Source organism: Sus scrofa, chromosome 15, assembly GCF_054392235.1.
Source record: "Sus scrofa isolate SSC_HxYL_T2T_F1_AM1 chromosome 15, Sscrofa_HxYL_maternal_Yorkshire_Landrace_v2.0, whole genome shotgun sequence".
In the NCBI taxonomy this organism is placed as follows: Eukaryota; Metazoa; Chordata; class Mammalia; order Artiodactyla; family Suidae; genus Sus; species Sus scrofa.
Window position 1 is genome coordinate 108,483,096 of NC_139397.1, and position 15,945 is coordinate 108,499,040.

Genomic DNA, 15,945 nt, shown 5'->3' on the forward strand with positions numbered 1-15,945 from the left:
TCCTTTGTTGAGGGCAATCCTGGTAGCCATACTAAATGAGGTGTGGAGGTTGTAATAATGAGCAAAATGGTGTTTTTCTTCATATTGTGTTTGCAGTGTGTGTACACATATTCTCAGTAAAATGTCTAACACTTGCTGGAATGAGCTAGAAAGCAGTCATTTTGCCGGCAGAAAAGACAACCCTAACCAGGCATGATTCCAGCTTAGCCTGCCTGCCGTGCTGCAGCTTTGACCTACACAGATCATAAATTATGTGAAAATATGCTGCCGGTCATTGTGCCAATTCTGTCTCTGCTTGGATCCATACAAGTTATCAAGAAAGCTGAAGATTTATTAGACTGTTGTCATGAGGGCAGTTAATGTCACATTCATCGTGCCAGTTGCATCAGTGCCCAAGCTCTGCCTTAGGGAAAAGTAGGGGCATCTCCTGGACTTAGAGATTATTATACTAAGTGTAAGACAAACATCGTATGATATCATTTGTATGTGGAATCTAAAATATGACACAAGTGAATTTATCTACAAAATAGGAACGGATTTATAGACATAGAGAACAGACTTGTGATTACCAAGGGGGAGGTGGGAGGGGAAAGGACTGGGAGTTTGGGTTTAGCAGATGCAAACTATTATACATAGAATGGATAAACAATAAGGTCCTACTGTACTGCACAGGCACTATAGTCAATATCCTGTGATAAACCATAGTGAAAAAGAATAAAGAATATATACATATGTATGACTGAATCACTGCTCTACAGTAGAAATTAACACAACACTGTAAATCAACAATAGGTCAATAAAAAATTTTTAGAATAGGAGTTCCCACAGTGGCTCAGTGGGTCACTGCAGAAGCATAGGTTTGATCCCTGGCCCGGCACAATGGGTTAAAAGTTCCAGTGTTGCCACAGCTGTGACCTGTAGCCCAGGAACTTCTATATGCTGTCGGTGTGGCCATTAAAAAACTAGAATTAAAAAAAAATGAGGCATCTCTTGAAGTTGCAGTAAGAGTAAACCATGACTGGAAAGAGGTCACACATTACCACAGTCAGATATGCATGTAAAATTTTTTTTCTGCTGATATCTGAAATGAGATTATAGTGACATGAACTAGTATTCACTCTGAGGTCCCCTAATTGCACTGAAATCTGGTTGGAAAATCAATATGCAAAGCTTTAAAACTTTGGCCAAAGTCACAGATAGTGGTCTGATCAGTGAAGATCTATGCCAATAGGCATGTAAAATATTACAAATGTCTGTGACCTGGCTCAGCTTCCTCCACCTCCGCCACTTGCCTGCTTCTCTGCACTGAGACACTTCCCTCTGGTATATCCAGGAACAGGCTCTGTCTCCTATATCTTTACTGAATTATATACCCAGGAGTTGCTCATCCCTACACCTTTTAGCTCAGCATCTGGCATGACTCATTTCCAGCTGGGAATTCTGCAGAGTCCCCTTTGGGGGGGGGGGGGGCTTCCACTCCTTCCCATGGGACCAGAAGACAAGACAGGCCTTTTCTTTCTCTGTTCAACCCACATGACCACCCCACAAACCTGGGTGATGAATCAGTCTATCCAAACTGCTGAGATAACTAAAGGCAGTGGGCTGAGAAAGGAGTAATTTATTTAGGGGAATATTTAGGGCAAAGTACCCAACAAGTTAAGCCCTTGCAGCAGCTCCTACAAGGATCCTCCCCAAATTCTCACTCTTCTGCCCTATCCACACCTATCCAGTGTCCTCTCTCCACTTTATATAACCTCTGCCATGCAAATCTCCACCTCTGGCAAACCCCAATCTTAACCACAATGGGTGCCCTTCCCTCACTGTTCATTGCCTCCAGGTCATTCCATCTAAAGTGTATCCCTGGGGTATTCCAGCTAGATGGTCCAGAGTAGTGTGTGGATTTCTCCATCACACAGAGAAGTCCAGGGTGGATGTGGACATGTCATGCCCCGGTCCTCCCTGAGCATCTCCCATTAATGGGAGCTTCAGACACTCCCTTTCCTCAGACATTCATGGAACAGCTGTTGGCTCAGATACCTACATTTCTAAAGGAGAAGCATTCACTCTCAGAGATGTTATAGCCAGAGCTTAACCAGAAATCACAAAATAGTAGCGATGGATATGTTTTACTTAAGACTTTACATTAAAAAATGTATCAGTTTCTTGAGTGGATAGAATAAAAACCCACTCAAGACATCCATGTCCTAATCCCCACAACCTGAGAATATGTTACCTTCCAAGGCAAAAGGGACTTTGCAGATATGATTAAGGATCTTGAGATGGGGAGGTTATCCTGGATTACTCAGATGGGCCCAATATAATCACAAAGGTCTATTTAAGGGAAAGAGGGAGGCAGAAAAGTCAAAGTCAGAAAAGGAGACTTGATGAAGGAAGCAGAGGATCAGTCAGAGAAACATTAGAAGATCCTATGCTGCTGGCAGTGATGATGAAGAGGCTATGAGCCAAGGAAAGCAGGCAGCCTCTAGAAACTAGAAAAGGTAAGGAAATGGATTTTCCTCTAGAGCTTCTGGAGGGAGCATAGCCCTGCCAACAAACTGATTTCAGCCCACTGAACCCAACTGCACACTTCTAAACTCCAAAATTGGGAGATCATGAATTTATATTGTTTACACCACAAAGTTTGTGGCAATTTGTTTCGGCAGCAATGGGAAACTAGTTTCTAACATTTTAAAATCAGAAGTCTTGACATAAAAAAAAATTTTTTTTTTCTGGCCTTTCTTGGAAAATGAGGCAATCTGTCCACACTTGGCCCACTTGCCATGGCAGAAATAAGCTGAGGAGCAGCAGCCTCTTCTAGAAAGACAGTGGGGTGTATAGTGCTCCATAATCCCTCCCTTCCCTGTGTCTCCAAATGCCAAGGCTAAGAGCCAGGTGTAGGTCATTATCATTAGGTCGGTCTTGTGACTGATGGCTGGTCTGCTTCACTCAATGCTCAGTCATCACCATGGTCACACCATTCATCCTCTACCTTTTTACTGGCTTGAACCATTGCCTAAATGGACAGCCACTCAAAGTTTAAAAGCCTGCCAATGGAAAGCTACTACTTTTATCTTCACCTCTGGAAAACACTGGACAGAAAACTGGAACAAACTCAGGAAAGGAGATAAGCATACCCATAGCCCAGTTGGAAAGAGGAATAGGATCATCACGACATTACCACAGAGGCCCTGTATCTCCTTGGGTTCAGACAGATTTACGCTGACAATATTATTTCATGGGTTATTTGTCATAGTTGCATACCAACATAGAGATTCTGCAGATGATGATCTCTTGAGAGCCCTGGCTTTTTTTAATTTGAGAGGAATCTAAATTAGATTTTAGAATTTTTGGACAGTGATGGATTTATATTACGTTGTACAAGATCATATTTTAAATACGGTGGATGTTAGCCAGAATCTAGCTTGTTTTCTCTGGGAAGAAAAGCTTTGGCCACAACTCCTAAGGGTCTTAGAAACAGAAAGGCATAATTTTGAATATACATAAAAGGGTACCCTAAGTATCTCTGCCATGGAAGCCACCCACTCAACAACTTAACTCTGAAAAAATGTTTCCACTGGGTAGGAAGAATCTTTTGCCAAGCCAGGTGCAGGCATGAGAAGCTGTAAATGTCTGAAGTTATAAAAACAAAGGCTACACTTATTGTAAAATGGCAGTGGTATTTTTTTTCCAGTAATACTGAATATCAAAAGTCAGCACCAACAGTACATTTCCAGAAATCACGATCACTTTCTCCATTAAAAACACCCATTCAGAGTCTTCTCTCATTAACGGCAACTTCATCTGGCTTTATTTTAATAACACCTTTGATGGTTCAACGATGCAAAGGCCAACAATTGTGACCAGGCCAGTTAAATTCTTAGGTTGCTTTAATCCCACATAGCGAGAATAGTGGAAGAGATTTATTCTCCAAAACTGGCTGTTCCCTCTCAGTGTAAACTCTCATCAAAGAACTGCTGTCTCTGGGAAATGAAGCGGATTTGGAAAATGAAGCAGTGTTAAACTGCTTTGGGGAATACATTTTTTTGTTTCAGAGTGAACTGAGTCACTCTGTTCCCTGTGGTACATGAGATTTCACTGCACACCCCCTGTGGAAACATATTGTTGACCCACTTGCTTATGGACCTGTATTTGTTTACCAGCGAAGCTGTAACAAAGCACCACAAACTAGGTGGCTTACACAACAGAAACATTTGCCTCACATTTCTAGACCCTGCAAGCCTGAGATCAAGGTGTTAGCAGGGTGGGTTCCTTCTGAGGGCTGTGAACGAGACTCCATCGCAGGCTACTTTCCTAACTTCTGATGATTTGCTGGCAACTTCTATCATTCCTTGGCTTTGGCTGTATCGCCACAATCTCTGCCTTTATTTTCACAGGGTATTCTTCCTGTGTGTATTTTTGTCTAAATTTCCCCTTTTTATTTATTTTCTTATGGCCGTACCTGTGGCATATGTAAGTTCCTGGGCTAGGGGTCAAATTGCAGCTGCAGCTACTGACCTACACCACAGCCACAGCAACACCAGATCCAAACTGCATCTGCAATCTACACTGCAGCTTGTGGCAACGCTGGATCCTTAACTCACAGACCGAGGTCAGGTATCAAACCCGCATCCTCATGGGTACTATGTCGGGTTCTTAACCTATTCAGCCACAATGGGAACTCCAAATCTCCTCTTTATATAAGGACCCAGGCATAGCGGATTAGGAGCCCACCCAACTCCAGTATGACCTCATCTTAACTATTTACATCTGCAAGAACCCTATTTCCAAATAAAGACACATTCTGAGCTACAGGGGTAGGGGGTAGGATTTTAACATGAATTTTGAGAGGATGCAGCTCAACCTTTTACAGGGCAAAATCCATATTTTATATCAATTGGATCAATCTTTTAGAAAATCATACTAACAGAAAAAGAGAGAAATTGTAAATGAATGCTTTTCTCTCACTTTTCTCTTGTATGCCATCCTCTCTGTCCTTGGCATTTGGAGGAAGGATGCCTATTTAGGAACATGAGGCCTTTAACAGGTAAAAGCTATAGAAAACTTTGCTTAGTATTTAGACATTGTAATTAGATTTTTTCAGAGACTGATTTCCAAGAACTGAAAATGGATAAATTAATTTCTTAAGCTTTATTTTAAGAGATAAAATAAAAGAATGAGAGCATTTCAGATAAGATAGGCAGTGTCATTTCTTAAAATGGGTATGACTTGACTTGGGGGTGGGTTTTTGGTATAAAAATCCAATAGACCTTTGTCCCATCACTGTGTGACCTTCGCCATTGCTGGCCTTCCTCCTTAAAACTCCTTGGCTCCCATGCCTAGCTCTCCAGTTTTGCTCCTTTTCCTGCCTTACTCTTGCTCTTTGCCATCTTCAGTTTCCAGCCACTAAATGTAGAATTTCCTCCACCTTTTATGGAATCCTGTTCCCCCTTTTCCTTCTCTATCCTTGGGACTGCATTTACACTTTGACTCCAATACTCAGGTTTAGGCACTTGATTCCTAAGTTGATATTTCTAGCCTTGACTTCTCTACCTACTATAGACTCATATGGCCAGTTATTTGCACTTGAAACTCAATAAAACCACACCTGATGGCATCATGTCATCCTCCTCCCTGAGCCATCTCCTCCTCTCCATTGCATGGTTTCTGTTAATTTATTATTCTTCTACTCAACCAGGCTTGGAACCCTACAATCATCATATATGTAGTTTCCTTTCTTCTCATATATCCAGTCTTCCTAGAAAGCCTGTTGTCTCTGCCTCTGATTTGCAAATGGTCTTTCTCTGGCTTGTCCTCGTCCAGGCCCTCATTATTTTTCATCTATGTGGTTTAAACTTTTCCTGTTATCTCAGCCTCTCTTTGATCTTTTCTAAACTATACTCTGCTTCTTCCACTTCCAAAAGTTCAGCTGGAAAACATAACTGATTACCACATTCTCTATAAATTTTGAACAGAGGCATTCGTGACCTCTATACTATCAATATTTCTCTTCTGGTTTCCTTTCTCTCTGGCCGTTGTTGTACAGATGCCCCCCTTCTTTGGCCGAACACTACTTTTTTTTTTTTTTTTTTTTTTTGGCTGCATTAGAAGCATGTGGAAATTCCTGGCCAGGGATCAAACCCACAGCATAGCAGCAACTTGAGCTGCTGCAGTGAAAATGCTGGATCCTTAACCTGCTGCACCAAAAGAGAACTCTACTACTTGCTTTTTAAAAAATGGACTTGACAGAAATGGACTATTCCAAACAGCACATTCTTTAAGGCCAAAGACTTATTTATTCCATGTTCTACATGAAGTCATTTTCTGAGAATATGCCAGGATCACTGAGGCTTAATATGTCATTGGAAACCTCTATTGTTCCACTTAACACAACCCTAACAGAGTGATGGGTTCACAGTATATGTTCAACAAATGTCTTAGCTGACTTTCTCCCCAGTAGGCCTTGCTTTAGTGTTATAAGCATGTTTGTCTTATCCTGTATACTACATTCCAAGCTTATAAAACATGAATATTCTGTTCTATTCAACTCTCTATGCCCCGATATGCCCTTTCAATGGCTTGCTCTAGGCTTTCATTAGATAACTAATTAAAGACTATTAACTACAGATGATACTGGCATATCAACCTGACACACAAAGAAATTGTGTTATAAATTTCTCAACCAATAGATGAGCAGAAGGTTGAATTATTATTTGATCTAAACATCTATTTTGTTAAGATTACGTTGATCACTAGATTATATAACCTTATCTTTAAAATATCTTAACAATCTTCTTGTGAAGAGTCCATGGGCTGCTAATGGCTGAGGACTTGGAGGAGAGGGATGAAGAACAGCAGAAGGCAACTTCTAAGTTTAGGACATTTTTTATTTGTTTTTTGCCTAAAAAATTAGTGAATCTTTTTTAAAAATTGTGGTATTCTAATTACCTTTTTGTAATTCTTCCTACAGTCCCTGTAAGGCTACGTTGAATAGTAGAAGGAACAATTTTATTAATGGAACCGCCAGGATTTTTGAAGTTGGAGAGGTGTAAAAATTTAATTAACATGAGAACAGTGCTGGATAGTGTCTGGTTTCCTGGTTGTTTCATAGGAGATCTCAGGTCAATAGGCCTGGTAGGACCGAGAAAAGCAATGGCCTAATTATTATGTTTTTCAACAGTTAGGTTGTAAGCTGGCATGTAGGTTGGACTCATGCCTGAGAATGAAGTGAGTCCCCTTACCCAAATGTACATAATATTGTTAAGGGCTTAGAGAAGGAAAGGATACAATCCTATAACCCTCAGTGATGTAAAGAGTAGGAACAATGTGTCACAGGAAGGAGGATCATAAACCTCATTAAAATTCTGAGATCTGAAGGATAATTCTGAATAAAAATTGCTTTGAGGCACATTCTACAGGAGAGGACCACATAGCTGTTTATCACTTGGCTAAGCACAGATTAACCAAGACCTGCTCTTCATGACTAGGTATCTGAGGGAGAAGCCCTTGCTTAGTGTTAGCTTGAACAGGGCACTGAATGTAAATATGTGGGTAGGAAATTAAACCATAGCGATGATATTTCAAGGCCATGGTTCTGAAGTTGAGGTGAGATGGGCTGAAAATCAGATCAAATGGCAAATGAAAGAAAACTGGAACCACTTCACAAAATTGCCTAGTTCCTGCTCTGTTCAAAACACCCACAAACACACATCAATCCATATTCAAACTCCTTGGTTCATATACAAGGGTTGAAAGCATATTGGACCTTGGGTTTGTTTGTTTTCTTTTTTTTAATGAGTAAATAGTTTCGGAAGAAGCTGAGCATGTATGTTGTTGCCAGTCCCCAGAAGTTTCTTGGATTAGTTCAGGCAACAGCTGCATAAATATTTCTTACACTGGCTGCCTGCCCACTATTACTTTGCAGGAAAGAGCACATATTTTTCCCAGTTAAGTTTACTGCTTGCATCTTATGTGGATTGACTGAAGAATATTATTTCTAGAACTAGAAGTGCTCCAAGCAAAACTATGACTTCTGGCAGCTAACAAGGTACTACCAAACAATTTTTCTCCTTTTCTGTCTGGCTATTCCTGTTTATCCTTTAAGACTTAGCTCAGAATATTCAGTATCAAAAAGTGAAAAGGACTTGTATGAATAAAACTATAAGTCTTTATTAAAGAAAACAAAGAAACACTTGAATAAACAGAATGATACACCTATTTAGTGGAAAGGAAAATTCAAAATTATGAAGAACTCAATTTTTCCCTAACTGGATCTATTCTCTATAATGACAATCAAAAATCTCTATTAGCTTGCTACAAATTGAAAAAAAAATGACTGTGAAATTCATCTAAAAACATAAAAATGCTAAAAGAATAAGAAAAATTCTGAAAAAAAAAATGAGAGAACTTGTCCACACTTAAGTTATAAAGCTAGACTTGGCATTTCCCCATGAACTTCTAGACTCCAGTCACTGTAACAGAATAGAGTCTAGAAATAATCCCTCATAACATGTGAATTGGATGTCCAATAATAGCTACTATTTAGTGACCTCTTATTATGCTCCATGTATTCTTCCAAACCCTTTACATATACTAACTTAAGCAGTCCTAGTAACTCCAAGGGATAAGTACTACTATTATTATCCCCGTTTTTATATATGAGAAATCAGGTTCATTCAGTAAGAAAGCAATGAAACCAGAATTTGGGTAAAGAGATTTGAGCTGAGTTTTACTCTCTTATTTATATTATCATGTATTATTTGTATTTTTAAACAAGACAATAAATACCACTAATCAAAGAAACCGAAGCTGCACAACTAAAGCATTACCTTTCCCAGGAAGGCTTCCCTAGCTCCTGGTTGATCTCTCTGCTACATCTGACCTGCTATAGCGCCTAATGCACATCTGAACCACACAAAATCCACATTATAATGTACAGATGTTTATTGGTGTGATTTACTCCTCCCCACTAAATCTCAGCTCTTGAATATCCCTGATAGCCTATTTATGCTGTTTTTCCATATTAAGCTCAGAAGTTGGCAAGAACAGGCACTAACTTGCTCAACTATTTGGGAACCTAAACAAACATCCTATCAAGTAAGATATTGTTTGGGATGGTACTGTGAGTTTTATGAGATCAAGTTGTGGTTTTTCCCCTTTGGTTTTAAAGAGATAAATGAATTGTGGAGCAATGCAAAGTAGTGGCCTTTTCTAATAGGTCTCTCTACCTTCAAGCATGATACAGGGTCTCAATGAAATTAACCAACATCCTTCAGAACCCTTCTTGTGAGTACTGCTGTTTAAATTTCAACAATTTTTGACACTGATTTACTACTGCGGACATGTCTACTGTTTTGGTCCTCTCAATTTCTATATATGCAAACTGGAAATGAGAATAATTCACCCAGCAACGGACATCTACCTCCAATGACTATGGCCATGAGGAATAGCTGACAGTGTTTGCTCAAGGGCCTACTGCAGCCTGCTCTATTTCAGCTCCAAATTTTCCAGTGAACTCTGTCTCTATTTTGAAACTGAAAAACAAGGTTTTGGAACTAAGCAACACTCAAAAATGTTTCACAATAAGCTCCTCTTATCAATGTGTTGACTTCCTCATGTGAGTTTTTCCTTTAGCCAGATTACAAATACATTCCAGGGTTAGTGTTTTTGAACTATAATAAAAGACATGGTCTCTAATTATTACTATGACTGTTATCAGATATTAACATGACATTTTAAATATATGAAGAGGGGAGCAGATAACATAAGGACCAAAAGTTCACATCCAAAGTGTTACCGTATTCATAAAATATTCTCGAGGACAATGTTAGTTTTGGTGTTGGTGGTGCAATTATTGCTGCTTAAAATAGCAGCAGACAGAACAGAGTAGTAGTAAGTGAAAAGCCGTTTTACCCTTCAAAACACCAACTAGAGAGAGTCATTTCACATTCATCTTAGGTGTTCAGGTGGTTATGTGTCCCTGTGTTTAAGGTGGGTGTGATTTTCACATGCTCCTCCAGCCAATGAAACCACCAGCTTTTAATGATCACATGAAAGCTATTTTATAAATATTGACACTGACAGGTGAGTCAATATCTTTCTTAGTATTTGTTTACTTAATCTTTTGGAAATTAAGCTTGAAATTTCAACAGCATGTTAAGCACATGTCATTATTTTAATCTTAATGTATTACAGAAATACATTTCTTGTATGTATTACTAAGTATTTATTTACTTAAAATCAATGTTCCAAAAGTTTTAAGAAATATAAAATATTGGGGAAAATGAATGAACTACTGCCAGGGAAGAAGAAAGAGAGAGAAAAGTTAAAGAAAAAAATATCAGTAATAAGAAGCGTGACACATAGAGAACAGATTTGTGGTTGCCAACAGAGAGAGGAGGTGGGGGAGTGATGGAGTGGGAGTTTGGGGTTAGCAGATGCAAACTATTATATATAGAATGAATAACAGGGTGCTACTGTATAGCACAGGAAACTGAATTCAATATTCTATGATAAACCATAATGGAAAAGATTTTAAAAAGAATGTATATATAAACTGAATCTCTTGGCTGTACAGCAGAAATTAACACAACATTGTAAATGAACTGACTTCAATTAAAAAAAAAGTAAGAAGAATGAAAAAGAAGTACCAGATATAAACAACCTAGAAGCTATAGTCAACACAACTCCATATGATGATAATTTATAGCACATTATGATATATATTTATAGTATAAATTTACTTACTTATAGTTCTAAGGCCATATAGTCTTTTGCTTCCACTTTGCACAGATATACTTTTCATGTTCAAAAGAAGGCAATCTGTTACATATTTAGTCAAGTCAGTGACCATTAACACGTAATAACCATAATAAACTCTTGGCAAAGTCCATTCATGCCTTCCTAAACTTATATATGTCCAATCAACAGTATAAATTATTCTCTCAAAAATTCAATCAGCAGGCTCATTGGGAACTGTATTTTAGAAGAATGAGCTTGTTAATAAATGTGCAGGAGAAAGACTTAGATAACTATTAGGATCCGCTAGAGTAGCTGATGTTAAGCCAGCTACATCTAATTCTCAATACCACTGATATAGCTCTGGTATCCCTCAATGATCCACTATGACCATTAAGTAATTCACCTCATATTACTTCTTACTTTTTCCCTACCCTTTCTTCCAGGTGTCATTGGTTACTCTGACTCTTTACCTCTATTATTGGTTACATAAATCATATGATGGGAATTATTTCACAATTTCATATAATTTCAAATAATGTACTTAAATTCCTTTTATTGTTTTATTATTTTAGACATTACCTTAATTCTCTGTGTAGTAGGGAATAAGAACACTATCTTATCCTTTACCTCTTCTCTGCTCCCAACTCCCAGCTTTGCCAGCTATACTAGGACCTTTAAATAATCAGTATTCAAAGCATTCATATTTACAGTCACAATGTCCTTGATTTATAACTTTTATTTAAAAGATTCTGACCTTCGTTTAGAGGTTAATTTGAAAAATTAAAAACAAAGAGCCAATCGAACATTATCATTAGGTCAATATTATTCACTGCAGAATCAAGTACTATATTTGAACCTCAGGAGAAAGAAATGCAATTCTATGTAAGGAAAATTTTGCCAAAGAAAATAATTGAAGAATCAAAGTAAAATTAATTCATCAGATTCATGACACAGTTCACTTTGTTTTATGTATGGAAATGACTTTCTTGTACAAGACTTAGGGTTTTTTTCCTAAAGTTCCCAGTTGCCTTTTTTTTTTTTTTTTGTATTAGGCAAGAAACATGAACACTTCATCACATTATTATAATAATCCAGTTCCTTTTCCTTTTCCCTCCCTCCCATTCATCTCTTCCTTTTTTTTTTTTTTTTTTTTTTTTTTTTTTTTTTTTTTGCTACCTCTTACTTGATTTCTTAATAGAAAGATATTTGACTTCCTGGATTAAACTTTAAGGTCACCTATTTTTTCCTCATACTATAGTTTTGTCTTGTTGTTCTACTTTTAAATTCATCTTTTTATTGAATTGGGGGGAAATATTTTTAATTTCCAATTATTTTTTCCTATTCTCTTTTTGCATACAACCTTGTACTTAAATTTTTTTGAATCTCTATGAGGATATTAATAAGAATTGAAAAAAATCATTTTCTTACCTGAATTTTCACTTTAATTTCTTTTGGTCTATCGCTTTCTTTATTCGTCTTTCTTATGTTATTTGGTGCTGTAGCTTTTCCCCTGGTTTCAGCATTGGTCATCTGTCCATACTTAAAAAGAAAGGCTAGGTTGATGAATTCAAGGAGCTTATATGGATTTCTTCTACTGCTGAGTAGGTTTGAATAGGTTGTTTTTTTCTCAAAAGATATCACTGATTGGGAAGATTTCAAGGTAAGCTGGCAAATCTCATTGATGGGTAGGCTTCTTTAAGATACATGGGCAAGAACACAAAAGCAATCAGGGTTTCATTCCCAACATCATAACAAAAATGTTTTGTTTTGTTTTCTGGAGACCACACCCTCACTGGGAGCATTATCTCTCTCCAGGGCTGGTTAGCACTGCATACAGGCTCTGCAGAAGTGGGAAGGAGCACCTGTTTTATATATAATCCTTCTGCCTTCTGTTCCCCTCACTGGGAAGCCAAGCTATTTTAGGAAAGATGGCTCACACCTGTGCTGTTGCCTTTTGTCCCAGGGCTTATATGTCAATATGTTCTCATTTGCTTTCTTTAGGTCAGAAATTTATCTTTGGTCTGCTAATGATTCCACCCTACCCTATTATCAAAAGAACAAACTGAAAGGTTTTGGTACTCTTTTCCTTTCATTTCAGTGGCATTTGAGGAGGAAGAGTACACTACCCTGTTCATCATTCTTAACTGAAAATGTGTGTTCTGAATTCCCTCCCCACTCTCCCCAGGACCCTTCCTTCCTTCCTCTCTTCATCCTTCTGTCCTTCTTTTTCTCCATCATTTTCTTTTACAGGTAAGTACCTAGAAGTCTAGGAAATAATATTAGAACTAAAAACAGTGATGAGATATATACCCAGGAGTGGAATTGCTGGATCATTACTGGTTCTATTTTTAGCTTTTTGAGGAACCACCGTACTGTTTTCCATAGGGGCTGCATGGACTTACATTCACACCAACAGTATAGGACGGTTCCCTTTTCTCCACATCCTCACTAACATTTGTTATTTGTTATCCTTTAGACAATACCCACTTTGACAGGTGTGAGGTGATATCTCATTTTGGTTTTGACTTGCCTTTTCCTGATAATTAGCAATGTTGTGCATCTTTTCATGTGCCTGTTGGCCATCTGTATGTCTTTGGAACAATGTCTATTCAGGTCTTCTGCCCATTTTTAAAATCAGGTTGTTTGGTTTTGGGATATTGAGGTGTATGAGTTGTTTGTGCTCCAGGGTTTATATATGAAGAAAAAGAAAACACTAATTTGAAAAAAATACATACAGCCCAATATTCATAGCAGAATGTTTACGATTGCCAAAATATAGAAGCAACCTAAGTTCCATCAATAGAAGAATGGGTAAAGAAAATGGGTATATATACACAATAGAATATTAGCCATTAAAAAAAATGACATTTTGTCATATGTAACAACATGGATGGATCTGAAGGATATTATGTTTAGTGAAATAGGTCAGACAAAGGTGAATACTGTAGGTTTTCACTTATATGTGGAATCCAAAAATAAAAATCAATCAACAAATAAAACAGAAACAGACTCACAGATACAGAGAACAAACTAGTGGTTACAAGTAGCGACTGGGTTGAAGGGAGGGGCAAGATGGGGATAGAGGATTAAGAGGTTTAAACAATCATGAATAAATAAATAGGATATAAGGATGTATTATACAACACAGAGGATATAGCCAATACCTTAAAACAGCTTTAAATGGAATTTAATCTGAGAATATTGAATCACTATGTTGAACACCTGAAACTAATATATTATAAATCAACTGTACTTTAATAAAAATAAAAATAAAAAACAGTGATAAAATTTTCCTTTTTCTTTTCATAGACGTTCTTTATAATGTCTAAAAGAGAAATTTCAGCTATTTTTCAAAAAGCTAAACCTGAATTCAGTGTCTTTTTCTTCTAAGCAGGTTTCTTTGTAGACTTCTGCTATCAAAAAGAATGTCATATTTGAAAAAAAATGAATGAATAAAATTAATTGGTATATTTAACTAAATAGCTCATCCAAAATAAGAATAATTCATATACAATAAATTATTTTGAAGCAGAGAATGTCCTTAAATTCGCATATGAATTTAAGAAACACTTTCTTTGGGGCTACATACTAGGTACTAGGCTAAGATTGCTAATATCCTGTGAGGTTGGTATTAATATGCTCATTGTGCAAATGGAGAACAGAAGTTCAGGGAAGTTTAACAATTTGCCCAGAGCACAGAAGCTAGTAATTTGCAAGGCCAAAATTTGAATCCAGGTCTCTCTGCCACCCCTAACCATTTCCCTATCTCACCTCATATAAGTATTAGGAAAGCCCCAAAGTATTATCAGTGCTGCAGAGGGACCAACCAAGACATTTAAAATAGGTAGGATAGCTATGACTATTGGAAAAACTAGCTGTCTGGAAACACAATTAAAAATTCTTATGTTTGGAGTTCCTGATGTGGTGCAGTGGGTTAAGGATATGGCATTGCCGCAGCTACAGTGTAGGTCAGAGCTGCGGCTTGGATTCAGTCCCATATGGATTTTATATGCCAAGGGTGCAGCTTTAAAAAGAAGAAGAAAGAAATTTTCATGATCAGTGAGTCAGTTAACAGAGTTATATACCCGCTTCACCATGTGAGTTAAAATCTGTTTGCCATAAATAAATAGACCCCCTTAAGGATATTGAGGATTTTCTGACCTTTCCCATTAGGAAAAAAAAAAAAAGCTTGTGCTAGGATTATGAGGTATGGAAGAAAGAAGACAGCCTTTGGAAACAGACAGAAATGGTTTTAGAGTCTGCCACTTACTAGCAATGTAAGCGCATGACACTTATCCTAAGAGTCAGCTCCCTGATCTATAAAACACAAATATCCTCTTCAGTGAGTTAGGGTGAGGAGTAAATGAATAAAATACTGACAACAGATATTTAAGTATTATTTCCTCCCTATCATGTTGTCTATTCTTAGAATTTAATAGATAAGAAGATATGTATATATTTGGTCAATACATAGTACTAAATAAAAAATGAATCTATTATTGGACAACCATTCTTTCTAGAATATATAGACGTTCAGCTTAAATATTCCTTTAGGTATGATTTCCTATGTGACTATGTCCTTTTTACTACGGATCGTTTATTGTAAGGTCTTTGAAAATTAGTTCTTCAAAATATATTTCTCCTGAAGTGTTTTAGTTATTATAAACCATATTTATCCTCTTGCATTTTCACTGTGTTTTAGATTACTTCTGTATTATCATCACTACAACTGTACACATGAGTTAGGGCAAGCACTAAGACAATTTTGAAAATATCTACTACAGCAACTTTGCAGTGCACTTTTATCCCAGTAAAATGCAATAAGGAAAATGTTCAAATAGGAAAATATATACTAACTTACACTGAGCTCAGGGTGAAGAACGTGGAAAAACCTACTTACTTGAACTTTGATCTCTCATTTGTCCTTTCTTTAGATAAAATACTTGCTCCCTTATGGACTTGGAAAATGTAAACAAGCATCCATAAGAGGAAAAAAAACGGTTTAATGTTCCAAATGTGACTAAATGTAGCTGGTTCAGACTTGTTTGTAATAAAAGCATATGTGTTGTCACAAGGTTCTTCCGACATTTCAATCCTATTCTCGAACTGCTACCTCATAAAACAAAAATGTTCTGATAGCAAAGATTACTCTGAACGGTGGAACAACAGGAAAAAAGGAGACATTATAAAAGGAGAAGCAATGTTTAA

The 15,945-nt window shown here is 37.2% G+C and overlaps 1 long non-coding RNA gene across 1 annotated transcript in view; it reads right to left on the reverse strand.

Annotated features, from left to right (window-relative positions):
- The window catches only part of LOC110257192 (uncharacterized), a 127,627-nt gene extending 115,048 nt beyond the window's left edge, over positions 1-12,579 (reverse strand). The window contains exon 1 of the long non-coding RNA XR_014829380.1: positions 12,166-12,579. This is a non-coding gene — a long non-coding RNA (uncharacterized LOC110257192). The remainder of the gene's footprint in view (positions 1-12,165) is intronic.
- Between the last annotated feature and the right edge of the window lie 3,366 nt (positions 12,580-15,945).